The sequence below is a fragment of the Cajanus cajan genome, chromosome 5 (assembly GCF_000230855.2).
Source record: "Cajanus cajan strain Asha chromosome 5, NIPB_CcT2T_4, whole genome shotgun sequence".
NCBI classification, from domain to species: domain Eukaryota; kingdom Viridiplantae; phylum Streptophyta; class Magnoliopsida; order Fabales; family Fabaceae; genus Cajanus; species Cajanus cajan.
In genome coordinates this window covers 8,482,148-8,502,034 of record NC_138521.1, presented here as the reverse complement: position 1 = coordinate 8,502,034, position 19,887 = coordinate 8,482,148, and positions in this window count along the sequence as shown.

Here is a 19,887-nt window from a genome sequence, read left to right as displayed (position 1 = left end):
AAATAACTAAATTAGTTAATTATTATTTATTTTATATTTGTGGATATTATCTTCTTATAGTTATTTTAATGACTTTTATAGAATGTTTTAAAGTATCAGTTATTGGTCATGTAATCGATTACCAGTGCATGTTTGCTTGTCCTGATATATGTAATCGATTACGGAGAGGTGTAATCGATTACCAGTGCTTATCCACTTATCTGGGCATAGTGTAATCGATTATCGCCTACTGTAATTGATTACCAGTGCCAAAATGCAAAAGAACTCAAAAGGGTGTAATCGATTACCATAGGCAGGTAATCGATTACGCGACTCCTCTGCACTTAAAAAAGTGCAGTTCGTCTTCTTCTTCACGAAAGAAAACCCAAAACCCTCCGCGCCCTTAGATCTTCAAATCCCCATATCTTCCTCAAATCTTAACCAAATTGAGCCCCGTTTGTTCCATTCTTCATCGTTTTCAAGTCTCTTCAACTCTACCGATTGCATTTTTCAAAACAAACACTCAAATGGCAGAATCATCCAAACGTTATAAGGGTTCTTCGTCTCGTTCAACCACCGCCACGCGCCGCCAACAGCCTCCCTCCGACGACGCCCCTACTCCTACGAATCCCATTCCGTACGCTGGACGTGCTCTCGCTCTGTTCTCCACAGACGAACAACGAGATAAGTACTACCAGTTATTTTCTGAGAGAAATATTGTTGATCCCAAATATATTAGTATTGATTTTTTTGAGAATGAATCTTTTGAGTGTTATACGATTTTTAAGAATTCTGGGTTAGTAGATTTTATGGCTATGAAAAACCCTGTTTATCCAGAATTAGTTAGGGTCTTTTACAGCAATTTGGAAATTAGGAATGGAGTTCTTTACAGCGAGGTTAAAAAGATTCCAATAGTGATAAATCAGTCTCTGTTCCGGGATTTATCAAAATTAAAAGATCAAGGTACTCTGTTTGAGGGCACGATTCCGGATACATGGAAACTAGAATATTCCCATCCCAATGCCCGAAGTATGATTTGTGTGGATAATGTTGACATGACTGGAAGATTATTGGCTGGCTCAATGAAATTTGATTATAGAATCATGCATTACATAATTGTTCGGGTACTGCTTCCACGCACGACTAACCTTGCACAGGCTTCAGAAGAGGACTTAATTTTGATATGGGCTCTAATCACTGGCCGGGAATTTAGCTGGGCTCATCTGATTAGGAGTCGAATGAAGAAGGCCTTGCGGGTTAATGCTTCTCTTCCATACCCACATTTTGTAACTACTATTTTGGAACATTTTAAAGTTCCTTTGGAAGATGAAACCTGGGTTCCAGTTAAGAGGGTCTTTGAGATTGGAGCAAATGCAATTGCTTCCTTTGGGTACAAGAAAACACTGGACAACACCTGGGTCAGGAAGCGGGATTTTCAAGCAGTAGACACTGACGATCGAACTCCGTCACCACCTCCTCAAGATCCTTCATCAGCACTTCTCTCGGATGTTCTCAATGAAATTAGAGATCTCCGGTTCTATGTTAGTGAACGTTTTGATTCTCTTGACACTCGCATGACTCGTCTTGAGGACGAAGTAAAATCTCTTAGACGCCCTTCCGAGTAGCTAGTTGACTCTGATTCTGTTATTTGCTATTTTAGTTTATCTTATGTTTTGGACTACTTTTTAGTCAATTTCTGGATCTTTGATTAGTATGTTTTAGATTAATTCTGCTCGCTTGACTCTGACTATTTTGCTTATAGGACATATTTTACTTTTGTTTCTGAATGGTGTTTGTTTATCTTATTCAAAATTTTTTTATATATTGTCTCATTCCTTTTGATGTTGCCAAAGGGGGAGAGAAAAGGGAAAGAAGGGTCCTGATCAAATATTAGATATTTTGAATTGAACAATTTAATCTGATCATTACAACTGTATATTTAAAGTCAAATTTTTACAATATAAAAATTAACATCAAACAATGATTTATTAAGGGGGAGACTAAAGGGGAGTGATCGATATATACTATTTTATGTTTCTTTCCATCTAAAGTATGTTTTCATCATCAAAAAGGGGGAGAATGTGGAAGAACGTATCTAAAGGATTTTGATGATGCGAAAGAAGTTAAAGAAAACAAGAGGTCAAGTTAAAGCAAGGTGACCAAGAAACAAAAATTTCAAAATATTTTAGATAAGTCTTGTCAACCTACCTTAATATGTAAAAAAAAATCTTTAGAAATATTGCATAAAGTTCTTGGCCATTTAAAATAAAGAATTTCAAACAAAACCCAAATATGATTTATATTAATAAGGTTTTGAAAATAAAGGTTTTCAATATTTTAAGTTTTAATAAGGCAATTATTGTTTTTAAGACACTGGTAATCGATTATCATTACTCGTAATCGATTACCAAAGATGAATGTCATATATGAAAAGTTACTCTTAAAACGTGCTCTGGTAATCGATTACCCATTACATGTAATCGATTACTAGAAGAAGAAATCTTCAAAATTTAAATTTAAATTTTTAACGTTCCAACCATTGTAATCGATTACCAAGTACGGTAATCGATTACCAGAGCATTTGTGGAATTCTTTAAATAGTAGAATTTCAAATTCTCCCAAAAATGTAACACTTTGAAATTCCTCATATTTTTTCCCCTTATTTCACTCATATATTTTATCTTATATCTTCATATTTTTAATTATTGAATATTTAAAAATACTTTAAAAATTATTAAATATTATCTAAATTAATTTTTAAAATTATTAAATATTTAAAAATTGGTTAACATTTTTTTTTTATAAAATTTTATTTAAAAATCTCAACATATAAACTAATAATTTCATAAATATAACTTATTATATATTACTATAATTTTACAAAAATATAAATATACATATCTTATCTACTATATTTATATTTTTTTAAAAGTATATTAATATATATTAAGTTATATTTATCAAATTATCAATTTATCTATAAATATACTAAAAATATTATTGATACTAATTTATTAGCAATATTAAATTATTAATAATATATAAATTTTATTTATTTAGTAATAATAAATATATATCATTTGTTACATTAATAAAAATTATAGTATATGTTAACTTAAATAAGCAAATAATGGTATAATTTTAAATTATTATATATATATATATATATTTATTTATATATTAAAACTTTAAAATTATTAATTTTTTAATGGGAGACATTCAAATTACACAATTATAATATTTGAGAGACTAAAATTGTTCAATTAAAAATTAAAGGACTAAAATTGGACAATTACAATTCTTTAGGGACTAAAATTATCCAATTAAAATCTTAGGGATCAAAATTGCACAATTACAATACTTGAGGGATCAAAAATGTAATTAAGCCAAAATTAAATTAATATTTTTTTTATTATTTTCACAAGTTTTTTTTAAAATATTTTTAATGAATGTCTTAGTTTCTTATGTTCAAAATTGACAATTTTTTATTTAATTAAATGAATTTCATAATTTTTTCAGTCCTTTAATGAAATAAAATATTTTTAATTTTATTATTTTTTAAAAAAAAATTAACATATTTTCTTTAATTATGCATAATTCTTAAATATAAAAGTTTCATAAATAAAATTTAATATTTTGAGAGGGAATAATTTGTCACAAATTTTTTCACAAAATATTTTAACCTATTTGTGACGGAATTTTGAGAGGGAAAAATCCGTCACTAAATTTTTTCATTTTAGTGACGAAATCTGTGACGGATTTTTTAGAGACGAAGCTCATTCCGTCACAAAATCCGTCACAAACATTTTTTTTAATTTAGTGATGAAATTTGTGACGGATTTTTAGAGACGGAAATTTTTCCGTCACAAAATCCGTCACAAATATTTTTTTTTTGATTCAGTGACGAAATTTGTGACGGATTTTTAGAGACGGGATATATTCCGTCACAAAATCCGTCACAAAAGTCATTAAATTCTTGTCCGTCACAAAACTTAAAAATCCCTCACAAAATCCGTCACTATTTGCGATGCTATTTTTTCCGTCACAAAATTCGTCACAAATATTAATTTTTCTAGTAGTGATAGCTGATTGTTGTTCAACAACCTCATCCACCTACTGATATAAATCACTACTACACAGCCACCTGCTGTTAGTAGAAAACACTCAACCACCTATTGAGATTTCTTCACCCAAGCAATAGTTGAGGAAATAACCCCACAACAACCTACTATGGGACTAGACAACACTTGTGATTTCTTTCTTCTTCCCTACACCATTACACACTCACTTCTAGGTGGGGACAATGTTTACAATAATGGGTTTTTATGTTCTTGTAGATTGTTAAGATCACAAATAACTCTCTTATGATGGAGCTTCTACTAAGGAAGGTTCCACACTTTTTTCTATTATGAAACTGATATATGAATATGAAGTGGGAATCTCCAAAAATATCAGAAGATGAAGTAAGGATTGTAACACCCGAATTTTCTATTGGTAAATAGTTAACTATTATTTATTTTATATTTGCGGAGATTATGTTCTTATAGTTATTTTAATGGGTTTTATAGAATGTTTTAAAGGTTTTTAATAATTATTAGTATTTTTGATAATGAATATTTATGAAAATTATTTTTGTAATATTTTGATTTTTAGTAGCCTAGAACGGACCGTTCTCAAACTGGAACGGGTCGTTCCAAACTACTAAAATGGCCTAAAAAGACTAGGTTGGAACGGGTCGTTCCAACACACGATTTTATAAGTAATATGCGAACCTAGAATGGGTCGTTCCAGAAGTCGACGTTGTGGGTTAAGTGTAATCCCAGAACGGGCCGTTCTGGTTTGAGAACGGGCCGTTCTGGATATGAAATTTGCGTAGGATGAATGAGTCCAGAACGGACCGTTCTGGATTCGAAACGGGTCGTTCTAGCCACATCTGATGCCTATAAATAGAACGTTCTAACACTCCAAAAATGCATTTTTTTCACTTTTGACCTCTTTTCTTCTATACTCTCTAAAGACCAAGGGGGAACTCAAAGGAGGAGATTAGCAAGGTCTTGCTTTGGTTTCAACTCCTACTTATCGTGGTAAGGGGGGACTGAGAAACCTTGCTCTGGGTGTGGGAATGTATGTTGGGTAGTTGGATTAGCCTCCAATCCTGTGTTTGTTGTATGCTCATGTATGAGGGGTTTTACCCAATTGTATCTGTTTCATCTATTGTTCCTCTTGTATGTAATTAATTGTATGAATTGCTTGAATGAATGATTAATTTCAGTTTTAAAATTGTAATTGTATGATTTGAGATTTCTGTGGGTTCCTACGGGAAACCCTATGAGAAGTAGACAAATTTTTAAATATTATTTAAATATAAATGTATAATTTTGAGATCTCTGTGGGTTCCTATGGGGAACCCTAAGGGAATGAATTTGTAATTGTAACAGATAAAATGTGAACGTTTTCTGTTTTGCTTTCTGGTTGTTCTATTGTGTTCCTTGTTGAATGAGATGAATGAATATATGTTTAGTTTTGAAAATAAACAAGTTTTGATATGAATTAAAGTGCTCTGTGGATTCCTGTGAAAACCTTGTGAGAAATAGGCAAAATTTTAAATGTTTTATGTTTTATCTCCTGGGTTTTCTGTTGTGTTCCTTGATGTTTATGGAGTGTAAATATGTGTTTAATTTTGAAAATAGACAAGTTTTAATATGGATTAAAGTATTCTGTAAAAATTGTGAATGACATGTGATAATGTGATATGACAATGAAATGTGAATATAATGATGACATATGGTGATGAAATATGATGATGAAATGTGGTGATGAAATGTGATGATGAGATGTGATGATGACTATGTGATATGAGAATGAGACATGATAATGTGATATGAGGATGCATAGAGTCTTGATTGACATTCATCATGTGCATAAATGTTTTTAAGGGTACGATATGGAATACACCGCCAGTGAAGGCCCCCTAGTGTAAAAGCTTTAGGGATTAGTCATTGGGGATAGCTCGATTTGTAAGTCCGAGTCTCGCCCATTATGTGCATGGGATATATCTTGCGCGGCTTAGCTATCCCGATGAGACTCTGGTAGTATGTCCTTCTAGTGAGAGTGCGCAGAGGGTGTGACCCACCATGTACTCCTAGACTACTCTTCGTGTATTGCTAATGGCAATATGCCATGTGATATGTTACTGGCGCCACATGCATGATAAAATGTAGTTTGTGTCCATCCATGTGCATTTTAATGTTATATGATAAATTGATATTTTTATGTCTTGAATGAGTGAGATGTGATATTATTATTAATTTATCTGTGTTATATATTTTTTGTTTGTGTTTGGCTTTCCAGTGTATATTCTTACACTATGAGCCAGAGTGAGATGTTTCTCACTCCCTTTTCTTGTGTTGTTTTCCTTGTCTACCTTACAGGTTATTATCAGCATGAGGCTGAAGATGTTGGTGATGAAGCTTAGGTTTCTATATTGGGATTTGCTCTGATAGGACATGTGACATCGGGCGTAGATAGGATTAGATTAAGATGTTTTTATTAAATTATTTTGGAAACTTTAGTTTTATTTCTTTGTAATTTCTGCTGATTTTGCTAAGTTATGGATGTGATACTCTCTATTTGAACACGTTTGATATTTTAATTATGAAATGTTATGTTATTCAAATTTTATTATTATGTGTTATGGTATGTGAGGTAGAGGGTGTCACAAGGATTGCAGCTTGATTGCTTGTGTAATTGATTTCTCTATTTGATCTTACTTGCTTCAAAACGATATGTTTATCTTCCATTTATAGCCACCAAAAATAAATCTGTTGTTGCTTACTTATTTATTAAGAAAATATTGACATCATTGTACTTTGTTTTTTTAGTCCTGTCAATTTTTTTCTTCAAATAAGGTGCCTTCTTTGTAAGTCATCACTTCAAGTTTTCTGAATAGAGTCTTCAATACAAGTCTTCTAAGAAACTATGTTTTGATTGAAGCCTTTTGATACATAGACCAAAGCGTTGGTCTTCTGAACCAAGTTTTCAAGACATTTTTTGTGAGAACAAATGTTTAACTTAAATCTTTTTGAATCAGAAACATGGGATGCTCATTTTCTTACTTGGGACAAACAAGTCTTTAGTGCCAACAAACAATCCACAATAATTGATTCTTATATAAAGATGTCTTGTGAATCCTTTTTTATTCTTCAAGGAACCATGAGCTCATATAGCTTTCTAATCAGATTTGAATATTTTTGAAACACTTGAACAAATTTATTAGCACAAAATTGATAATTCTTTCTATTCTAAAATTTGAAATTAAGAATTTGTCATAATTAAAACTATTATTTAGGCAGGATATAATAGGTTTCTCTTTAATATTTATTTTCTCTCAACTAAATCAACTTTTGCAACTTCCACCATGAATAGTACCACCTACGAGAACAATGCACTACAAGAAAAATGCTAATTTCCGACGGAAATAGGTAAATTTCCGACGGATTTTTCCTTTTCCGACGGATTTCCGACGGATTTCAATCCGTCGGAAAAAGTGGTGTCGGAAAAAAAAATCCGTCGGAAATAAATTTTTCCGACAGAAATTTCCGACGGAATTTTCCGTCGGAAAATTCCGTCGGAAATTTCCGACGGAAATATCCGTCGGAAAATTCCATAGAAATTTCTGACGGAAAATTCCGTCGAAAATTCCATAGAAATTTCCGACAGAAAATTCCGTCGGAAATTTGCATGGAAATTTCCGACGGAAATTTCTGTCGGAAATTATAATTTTTTTTTTAATTTTAATAAATTTATTAATGTAACAACCCTTATATTTGGCCTCTCAAGAGTTCTATTTCACAATATTTCACTATTTAACGTGTTTTATCCTTACTTGTGCAGTTTCTGGGAAACTTCCCAGAAGGTCACCCATCCCAGTACTACTCCAGGTCAAGCACGCTTAACTGTGAAGTTCTGATGAGCAAGCTACCGAAATGTATATGTATGTTGTCAGTATAACTTGTACAAATTAATTCATTTAAGTCATCCTCAAATATACAATCTCATATTTGTACTATAATAATAATATATAATAATTTTATATTACGAATAATAATAATAATAATAATAATATATTTAATTATTCATTATTTATATGTATTTACTTTTATAATTAACATCTACTTATTTCTATTTAAAATTATAATTTAAATTGTTTAATTTTATAATTTATAATGATAATATAATTTATAAAATTATATATATTTATTTATTACATACTTATAAATTAAATTTTAATATTTTAAATAAATTATTAATTAATTTAATATATTTATTTACCTTAAATCAAACATATAAAATTCAAAAAATATATTTATCCTTGTTTTTTTTTTTCTAATTATCAACTATTTTTAAAATACTAACTTAAAATCTTATCTAATTATATATAATATTCTCATATCAAATTTAAAATTATATATTAGTTATACAAAAATATTAAGATCATATAGTAAATTGTTAATAAGATTTTAGTTAAATAATTTAAAATAATTAATGTTTCAATTATATTGTTAATTAACAAATAATTTATTCTAAAACTAATTAATTTTTTTAATTAACTATTAGTAAAATTTAATAACTTTTAATTTAACAATTAATTGGATCGATGAAATTCAACACACACCATGAGTTATTGAGCGCAATAACTTTACCAAGAGTTATTTTGTAAGTTATCTTAAATCAAACATATAAAATTCAAAAAATGTATTTATCCTTGTTTTATTTTTTAATTATCAACCATTAATAAAATACTAACTTAAAACTTTATCTAATTATATCATAATATTTTCATATCAAATTTAAAACCAGTTCTTACATTTTCGACAAATATAAATTTGTCTGAAATAATCTATCAATAATATATAGCTTTTCCTACAAAAATTTTCTTATCAAAAATATAAAATTTCCGACAGATTTAATTTTGTTTTATAAGAAATCATCTTCAATTAATATAACATTTTGTATATATGATTTAACATACTTTTTTGTTGGGCTATTTATTTTTAACATTGGAGTAGCTGATACCTGTTAAAATTAAAGAAAAAGGTAACAAACACATGTAGGACGACAACTGATAAACTAAAAAAGCATAAATAGAAAATGAAACACAAAAGGAAAGCAAATTATATATAAAATGATTCTATGATTATCAATCAATTTGAATTAATGAAATGAAGTATCAAATGATTTTAAATTTTCTAAAAATTTGCAGATTTGATCTATGCATTAAGAATTTTAAATTGAATAGTTTGATCGTTAAAATGAGTTATTGAATAAAGTAAGTCTAGGTAAACTTACTGTTGGAGTAAAAGGATCCCTATTCATATATTAAATTAGGTTATCACATACCATTATACACTTCATGTCTTTAAATCTTTTAATAAAAAGTAAAATTAATAATTAAAAATTATTTATTTATTTCTTAAGAATTGAGGGTATATAATTATCCATTATTTTGGAGACAAAAATCAGTTACAAGATGACGTATATATATTTCCCTTTTATCTATTAATTACTATATAGATAATCAAACAACTATATATTTAACTATTTTTCTTCAATTCATTTTCTCAGTCTCTCTATCTCTCTCTCTCTATATATATATATATAGACAAACAGGTTATACTAACACTGATACCGGGTGTAACTTTTATATATTAAGTATTACACACCGCTTGATAATTAATTATATTATGAATAATATATATATATATATATATATATATATATATATATATATATATTTACTGATTTACTACTTAAATATAAAATTCATAAATCAATTAATAAAATGCAAATTTAAGAAATTACTACAACTTGGAGAGATATTTTTTTAAATCAATCAAGATTAGGAACAAAAATAATTATTTAGTGTAATTATTTTAAATATAATGTTTTAATTTTTAAATAAAGAACATTTAATCTAGCTAGGAAAAGTTACATTAACCCCTACTTGAAGTTTTTATAAATGACGTTGTATATATATATTCTCAAATTTTTAAGTGAGTATTAATTTTGTTATTTATTTATTTAATAGTGGCACATACAATTACTACTTATATAAGATAATACTATTTATATACTATTAAGAGAAAATAAATTATTAATACAAATATCAATAGATTTGATCTCTTATTTCATTTCAACTTGTGAAATATATATATATATATATATATATATATATATATATATTAAATTAAATATCATGCACACTATGATTTAAAATATATATCAACTTTAAGTAATAATTTTAAAAAATGAATTGAAAAATTCTTATTTTCAAAATCAAAGATGAATGAAATTTTTCATAAAAATGACATAGTATATATATTGGATGTAATTAATTAGAAACAAATGATAGACGCATATGATTAATTTGCTTAACATAAATTAACTTTTTCCTCCTTTATTTTAATTAATAATGATATTTTGAAAGATGAGTGATTTTTAAAAATTAAATAAAAAATATGTTATTCTTAATTAAATTGTTGGTATTTTTTAAAAACAAATTAATGATATATATATATAGGTAATTAGGCATACCTCACTCACTCATTTATGTTATTCATTACAAATAATATATATATTTATATTTTGAAAAGACCCATATAATAAGAAAATATTAAATAGTGTATTCAGAGTTTCCGACGGAATTTCCGACAGAAAAATCTGTCAGAAATTTCCGACGGAATAAATTCGTCGGAAATTTCCGACGGAATTATTTCGTCGGAAATTTGCGACAGAAAATCCGTCAGAAATTTCCGACGGATTAGATCCGTCGGAAATTTCCGACGGAATAATTCCATCGGAAATTTTCCGTCGGAAATATAGATTTTCTGACGGATTTTAATCCGCCGGAAATTTTCCGTCGGAAAATATTTTTTTTCCGACGGATCCAAATCCGTCGGAAATTATCCGTCGGAAATTTGAGTTTTTCTTGTAGTGATGATGGTAGACAATGAATTAGTGCACACTAGATAAGCTCCCAAGGAAGAGAGGTGGATCACTCATAGACACACCGAGTCTTTCTTTGCTAAATTTTTTCCCAAATTTGCACTTTCACACTACCACACTATATACATAGTAACAAGAATAACTATTTTCTAATGTGGTAGGTCAAACAACATTGCAGCCACAAAGCATATTGAGAATTTTCTTTGGCACTATATCACAATAATATAATACCAATGACTATTGACTATGATACCACTGTTGGATATCAGATTAACAAAATAATAATTCAACTAAAATAAGAGATGAGAAAATAAGAACAAAAAGAGACAATAGGTACAATAGAGAAAAACTTTACTAAAAAAAGAAATTATACCACTCTTCAGTGTAAAATTCACTCCTTAAAATAAGATAATACTACTATCAAGAGAAAGCTTTCAAAATAGATAAAGAGAAGAGAAGATTTAGGATGAGCAAGAGGGAGACCATTAGGCTTTATTTATAGCCTTCATGGGATCAAGAATTGTTAGATAGTATATATCCAACATTTTAATGAGGGATGTAAACGAATTGAATTAAGTTTAGGGTTTGTGTTGAAGATTGAGTTTATCACGAGGAGAACACGATAGTCAAATTTAATTAAGTCTAACTAAAGTTTGAACTTGATTTATTAAAAAAAAATTGAATTTGGCTTGTTTAAGTCACTTATAACTTAATTAACTTATGAATTTTTTTTCTTTAATTTTATGAATATAATATTTAATAATTATATTGATACTATAGTGTAATTAAAAACTAATAGAAAAGTTAATTGTGTTTAATAAGCCTGTGATATGTCGAATTAATTTGTTTTTTATCATTATTCTTTTATAATTTAGTAAATAATAAAAACACATCTTATTGACTATTACAAAAAAAAAAGTTCAAAATTAATTTTATTTTTTTTAGGAGACAACACCTCTTCTTTTTAATTTTAACTAAAAAATATAGTAAATAAAATATACTTTTAATAAAAATAACTATGTAAAAGTTTATATAAAACTATTTTTATAAAAAGAGATATATCATATACAACATAGCCATAAATCCTTTATATCGAACTTTTAAAATTTGGGGCAACTCATTTAAATAACCAAATTTAATCTCATTAAACTTAAATTTTTTTTGTTCAAATAAACAAAATAGTTTGATGAAGTAATTGACGAGCCAAATTGATTCAATAGTTTATGAATAACTTACACCCCTATTTTCAACCTATTTGGTCTTCCTAACACATTCAAAATTTACAATTTATAAAAGAAAATTAATACCACTCAATAATATATATCATTATATCATATAAAATTTAACTGGGACCATTAAAATTTTAAATCATCTAATATTTTTTTCTCAAGCAACGTGACCCACATTACTTATTGAGAGTAGACTCTAAATATCAATAAACGGTGATGGTGTTTACCTTTCTACCACATTAAAAGTTAATGGTGTCTGCGCCATGCATTATTAATGTATTACTCATTAATATTACTACAGCGCAATGCAAGCTTAGTTTGTGACGGATGCATCAAGTTTTGATGGCAGCTAGATATCTAGAAATTAAACAAGTCAATGAACATTTATCTTTTTATTCTAATGATAAAAAAATATTACTATACAATGGCGATAATAAATTTCAATCAAACTGGACTGACATAGTGATTCTTGACGATTTAGTTCCTTCAACTTGGTTTATAGGTAATGCTGTAAAGCTTTAAGATATAGAGTCTCAAAATAAAAGTATATGTTATCAGAAATAAATGTTATGAGTGGGGAGTAGATCAAGTTTATGATTGAACTAGCCTAAACGGTAAAACCTAAACCAACTTGTAAATGGGTTAAGTTTTTTTTTAAAGAAAAATTAATGAAAGTTAAATTTTATTTTTTGGGTGAATTGAAGGGGTTAACCACCCCAAAAAAATTAATTAAAATCACAAGGATAAACAGTAAAAGTTACATAAGCATAAATAAAGAAAGACAAAACATCATTAAAATTAATTTCTCAGTAAGAGACATGTCAAAGGTGACTAGTGGATCAACTATTTGGGTAGCTTCCTTCATAATATGAGATCATTGGAGGTTCCCACTAGTAGAGACAAAGGAGGTTATACTCTAAATCTGTAATATTTCAATTTTTTTAGACAATGTTTAATTATATTATTATAATTGGTTTTAATTTATTTTTAATATTTTAGTAAATAAAATGAATTTATAAAATAATACTAAATTTCTAGTTGTAATATTTTAAATTTTTAGTACAAAGTTTAAAATTTTAATATTTTAAAATTTTCAGTATTATATTTTAATATGATGAGAAAAAAATTACATTGTATGCACGATAAGCCCTACAGTGAAACTTATCTACTCGTAAAGAAAAATCGGTAAGAAAATAATGGTTAGGAACCATATGAAAAGGAAAAAAAATTCATTATACAAACTAGGTAATGATTACAAAGGTTGCTTATAAATAGAGAAAGAGATGTGTAGAATGAGGAGAGGAATTGAAGAACAAAAGTAGGAGAGGGTTGTGAGAAGAGAAATACCAATCGTGAGAGCTCGTTTTGTCTCTTAAAATCTACTTTTAAGTATTAAGGTAAGAGGATGAGACTTTTATCCCTTTTAAATTTTTTATATTATTATATTTATTTATTTTATGTTATATCTATATATATTTATTTAGTGAGGTGTCTCTAACCTCATCTATTTGTTTAATTTATGATACTTTTAACTCTAAATAATTAATGAGGTGTTTCTAATTTATGTTGTTTAATTATTTTATAATATTTATAGCTATTATTTAACTAGTTTAATATTCTTAAACACATCTCATTTCTGTGAACTATGTTGTACTAAATTCTAAATAATTAAAAATATTTTAAATCATTTAGTTTAAGATAAATTAACTTTTATATCTAATCTAGATTTAGTGGTGACTAGGGATATTTTCTCTTGTTGGAAAAATAAAACTTAAGATATTTTAAATCTTAAAGGACTTGTTGACGAGAGTCATAAAATATAAATGCTAATAAAATATTACAAAATATCACCTTGGTAATATTTTTAAAAATGTCATCATTAATATGTAAAATGTTAAAAGCCTTTAGCAAGATAGACTTTATCTTACATTTAATAAAATGTTAAAATATTTTAATAATATTTACTCATAATTTAGTAACATTTTTATAATGTTTCTAAAAATACATTTTGTTGTAGTGGCATATTAGTTTTAATTTTTCTATAAATATCACTTTTTTTAAAACTCTCTTGTTGTGTTATAAAAATAAATAGTTATTTCTATAAAAGCATTTAATAATTGACCTAATGATATATACACCTCATTTTTTTTATAAGTACACCTCTTTTCCTCTTTTTTTTTATAAAAAAATCCTAGAATATCCTTCATTGTTCTTTTATTCTTTAGTTTTTTTTTTACACCTTCGGCATTCAATTTAATACTTTCTTCTTCTTTTTACACATCTCATTCTCTCTCCTTTTTAGTTTTCACATGCATCCATCATCTTCCTCCTACTCCCCACCTATTTCAGTAGGTAGTTTTAATATTTTTAGTTTTTACATTACTCTTTTCTCCCTTCCCGTCTTTTAGTTATCACACATACCGAATCGTAGAACTGGTACGTAATGGTGTTGTAGGCATGTGTAACTTCATTAACAATGTTGAAGGTGCCAAGGCAAGAGTTTTTTTTTTTCGACACTTCCTCATGTTTCATAGTAACCTCAACATTAAATTTAGGGCTAAATTATATTTTAAGTCCCTCTATTTATTTACTTTTTATTCAATTTAGTCCCATTATTTTTAAAAAGTTCAATTTGATCCTTTATTTTTCAAAAAAATATTCAATATTATTATTCTACTCAAATTAACACTAACAATGTTAATAAGATTATGTGAAAAGATAACTTTGAACATTTTCTTTTTGAAAATTAGATGATCAAATTGAACATTTTAATAATAGTCAGATCAAATTGAACATTTTAATAATAGTCAGATCAAATTGAACATTTTAAATAATTTAATTTAGTCATCTAATTTTTAAACAATATTCAATGTTATCCTTTCATCAAATTTCATTATTGTCGTTAATATCAATTTTGACGAAAGGATAATATTGAACATTTTTAAAAGGTCAAAGGACCAAATTGAACCATTTAAAAATAATGAGACCAAATAAAATCTTAAAAATAAATAAAGGGACGAAAAATATAATTTAGCCTTAAATTTAGTGTTCCAAAAAATACTTTTTGGAACATTAATTTTAGTGTTCTAGAATTTACTTTTCGAAATAGTGAAATTAGTGTTTCAAAAAGTATTTTTCAGAATTTTTTTTATACTTCTTGAAAGTACTTTCTAGAATAGTAATTTTAGTGTTCCAAAAAATACTTTCCAAAAATATGTAAAAAAAAATATAATTTTGAAAAATATTTTATGAAACACCAATTTTACTATTTCAAAAAGTACTTTTTATAATATTAAAATTAATATTTTTGTAAAGTATTTTCCAAGCCACTAATATAATGTACTTTTTTGAAAGTGTAAAAAGGGAAGAAGTGTTTGAAAAAAAAAATAGGTGTCTAGCTTGACACCTTTCACATTATCATCGAAGTCATACACACCTACAATGTCATTACACATCAATTTTATGGCCCAGGTGTGTGTGAAAATGAAATAGGAGAGAGAGAAGATAATAGCGTGAAAACTGAAAGGGAAGAAAGAAAAGAGTAATGTGAAAATTGAAAGAATTAAAATTACCTACTAAAATAGGTAAGAAGTGGATGTGTAAAATTAAAAAATTGGAAAATTAAAAATATTTTTTAAAAAAAATAAAGGATAGGAGGTGTACTAAAACAAACAGTAGAATTTAGACCAAACTAAAGACATAGGCCCTTATACGCGCTTGACACATTTAACCATAATCCTCTAGCTAGGCCCATAAATATATAAGTAGACCATACAAAAGCTTTAAGATTGTTGGTCCATATTTAGTGTATCATGGTTTTGATTTATAATTTTTCTTCTTTATTTTTGGTTAAAATTCTTTCTTCTTAGTCTTTCGTAGTTCACCTTTGTTTAGTTGAATTATGTACATCAAAGTTGTTAGTACCACTTGAATCGAATATATGTAATCAAGCCATTATCAGCTCAACTACCTTAAAGTAAATCCAGATTGATTTTGGTACAAAATTTAGATAAAAATTAAAATAGAAGAAAAAAGAAAAAAGAAAATATTTATGGTCAACCAGCTTGCAAGCTGAGAGGAATACCTGATAACTTACAAAGAAGTACATGATGTATGTTTGGATTAGTTTTTTTTTGTGTTCAAATTATATTATGATAAAATTCTTATTAAAAGACATTAAAAATAATATTTTTTTCTCTAAAATAATCAAAACCAAACATCCAACATAGAGGTGTCAAAGTGAATCAACCAGGTTCACATGGGTTGGCTCACCATGAGTTGTTGCTTTAAATGGATCAACCTAATTCGGTTCATTTTGTAGTGAATAAGAAAAATTTCAACTCGCCTCGACCCACCACAAGTTGGTAGGTTAAGCGGATTAGTTTACTAGATTTTTTTAAAATAAAAATAATAAAAAAATTAAAAATAATTTCATGTTTTAATTTTTAATAAATAAAATAAAGAGCTATAATTCTTTGTTTCCAGAAATCAAGTCTATTATTGATTCAAATATAAATACATGAAAAAATACCAATCAAAATTTTAAACAAAAATTACATAAAACATAAATATATTTTTTTTTATTTTTTAATAGTAAGTTAAACGGATCAACTCAACTCACTTAGATTCGAACCCGTTTGACTCACAGGTTAAGTGAACCAGTTGGAATTTAGCTAAAATCAATATAATTTTTTTCCTAACCCAGTCCAACCCAGATACATGATGAATTGGATTAACCCATCAAATTTGACTCATTTTGACAACTCTAATCAAACATGTCTAGGTTAGAAGATTTCTCCCTAACAAGTTTCAGTACTCAGTTAGTTAACTTGCTTTCATCCTATCAATCACTAAAGTATTGGGATGAAAATGTAATTTTTAATTAAGTAAAACTATAAAGATTTGAAATTTCTTTATCAATTAAATTTTAATTACTCTTGTTTGGGTACTATTATATTGATAGGAGTACCTACAAATTTTGTCAAAAACTAGTTTCCCTCGAGATCTTGATTACATTAAAGCTATCTTTCCCATGATTTTTTTTATTGAGAAAAACTCAAGTTTCACAACGACTAGAAATAAGACAATTAAAGAACATATAAGTAAGGAAAATTTCTCACTTTACAAGCCAATTTTGTAGGATTAAATTAGGCCCATAACCCAAATTTTAGTTGGTATCAAATTTAGATCTATTCTAAAAATGTCACCTACCATTTGATACATGCACAAAGTCCAATAGTGTTGTACGTAAGGATGTTTATTAGAAAAATTCAAGTCCTGCCTATTTCAAATCATTAAAAAATCGTTGATCATTTATCACCATATCAAGCCTAAATGCTTAATAATACTTTCTATCATCTTACAAGGTTTTTGTAGGATTAAGTTAGACATATAAACCACATTCTTAGAGTCTTTTTTTTTATCAAGTTGAAGACTCGAACTCAGATTTAAGGGTCAAAGTCGAACCAACAAACACTGGTAGCAATTTTAATTTAAAAGGAACTTTTAAATTAAAAAATAAATCTGACAAATAATTTTTACTTTTTTAAGTTCTTATTTTTATCCTTAATTTTTAAAAAAAAATCTCTCTTTTTTCTTTATATATTATTCATCATATCGCTCACCTTCTCTAACATATCAGACATATTACGTGTTCCATTAAAATAATAATAATGCATTCTCTAGTTGTTACCTTAACATGAATTTTCTTTTTTTGGCTATTCATATAATATTTAAGAGTTTTCCTGTGTTTGGTAACGCGTTATGTGTGAGAGTGGAAGCGCATCCGCAGAACAACTATTAGTTACTTTTGTCTTATTTTGAATGTGAATCAGGGCTGAACATGAATATCAAATGAGAAAGTAAAACACACATTCTCAAGAGTCAAAATATCAGTTTTGGGAACTAATTGTCATTGTAGTGAAGCATATAAAAGATCTTATTTCTTATACAGGTTTGACTGGTTGAATGAAATAATTTGGTGAAGCACTTTTGAAGTAGCTAGTTCAAGACTATCGACATTAAATTACACAGTAAATTACGTAACTAAAAAAACACTCGCACGACAATCTAACCCGTCCTCGTGGGTACCTGCCTGAACTCGTCCCGATTTGGACGGGAAAAACTCGTGTTTATCGAGTTTTTCCCGATTGATAAAATTGGGGACGGGGACGGGGATGTTAATACCCGCCCTGCCCTTGCCCCCATCTCTGTCCCGCTTAATAATATAATTAAAAATTATTTTTATATATAAAAATCAAAATTAGAAATATTTATATGTAAAAATTTATATTATTTTACTTTTCTTTTATTTTTTTTAAATTCATTCATATTTATTTAAAAAAAAAGAAAATAATAATAATAAGAGCGGAGGCGAGAGCAGGGCAGGAAAACCCGAACCCCGCCGGGACGAGGATGGGTACCCAAATTTTACCCCAACGGATATTGAGGGCAGGGACGGTTTAAATTTGCGGGAGCGAGGGCAGGAAACATAAAACCCGCCCCGTCCCGTCCTGTTGTCATGCCTACTCCATTGTAAAAAAAACAAAGTACGTAACAACTAAAAAACCACTTTTTTTAATTAATTAAAAACTCTCTCGTTAGGCTGTAAAAATAAACAGCCATTTCTTTAAAAACAATTAATAATTTAGGTTAAAATAACACGTAGGGCTTATACTAATACTACATGCTTCCCCTATTTAGCCTTAATTATTTAGCTAGGCCAATAAATGTACATGGACCATCTAAAGTTTCAAGATTGTTGGTCCATATTTTGGCATCATTAATTATTGTGATGTTTATATTTATAATCTTTCTTTTTTTGTTAATATTCCTTCTTCTCAGTCTACTTGTTGATCTTGATTTGTTTAGTTGAGTTATGTACTTCGAAGTTATTATCACTACTTGAATCGAATATCACTAATGAAATCATCTTTACTCCCAACCACCTTAAAGTGAATCCAATTTGATTTTGGTGCAAAATTCAGATGAAAAATATAGCGGAAAACTTCATTAAAAACAGAACATTTATGGTCAAGTGGTCAACCAGCTTGAAATCAAAGAGACCTCATAACTCGCAAAGAAATACATATTGTATGTCTAGGTTGTGTTATTTTGTGTTCGATCAAATTGTTTTCTAATAAAATTTTTATTAAGAAACAATAAAAATAAATAAATTTTCTCTCAAGGTAATAAAACCAAACATGTCTCTCGTTAGAATAAAATGTTAGTAAGTAGTCTAACTAACAAACTTTTGCTTTAAAATATTTAAATTTTATAATTAATTATAGTTAATTATTGACAATACTTTATTAGATGTTGTGAAAATAAAAATTATAATATTTCAAGATTATCTAATAATTTCTCTTCCTAGGAGTGGTTTTCCAAAAAAATTCATTATTCTTATTAGTTAGCTTATTTTTCTCCTGTCAATCACTAAAGTTCTGAACTAAATTTTTTTTTTTGAAATTATAGATTTTATTTTTCTAATATTGAAAGATAAACTATATGATCAAAATATGATATGATGTCCATTTTGCTTTCAAGGTCTTCCTGCATATTTTATGAAAAAAATAATTTCTCATGAATAATTAAAGTAGTCAAAATGAGCATGAACATGTGAATCAATTTGGGTCACCATAGGTTTGAGTTGATTTAGGCTAAAAAAAATAGGTCA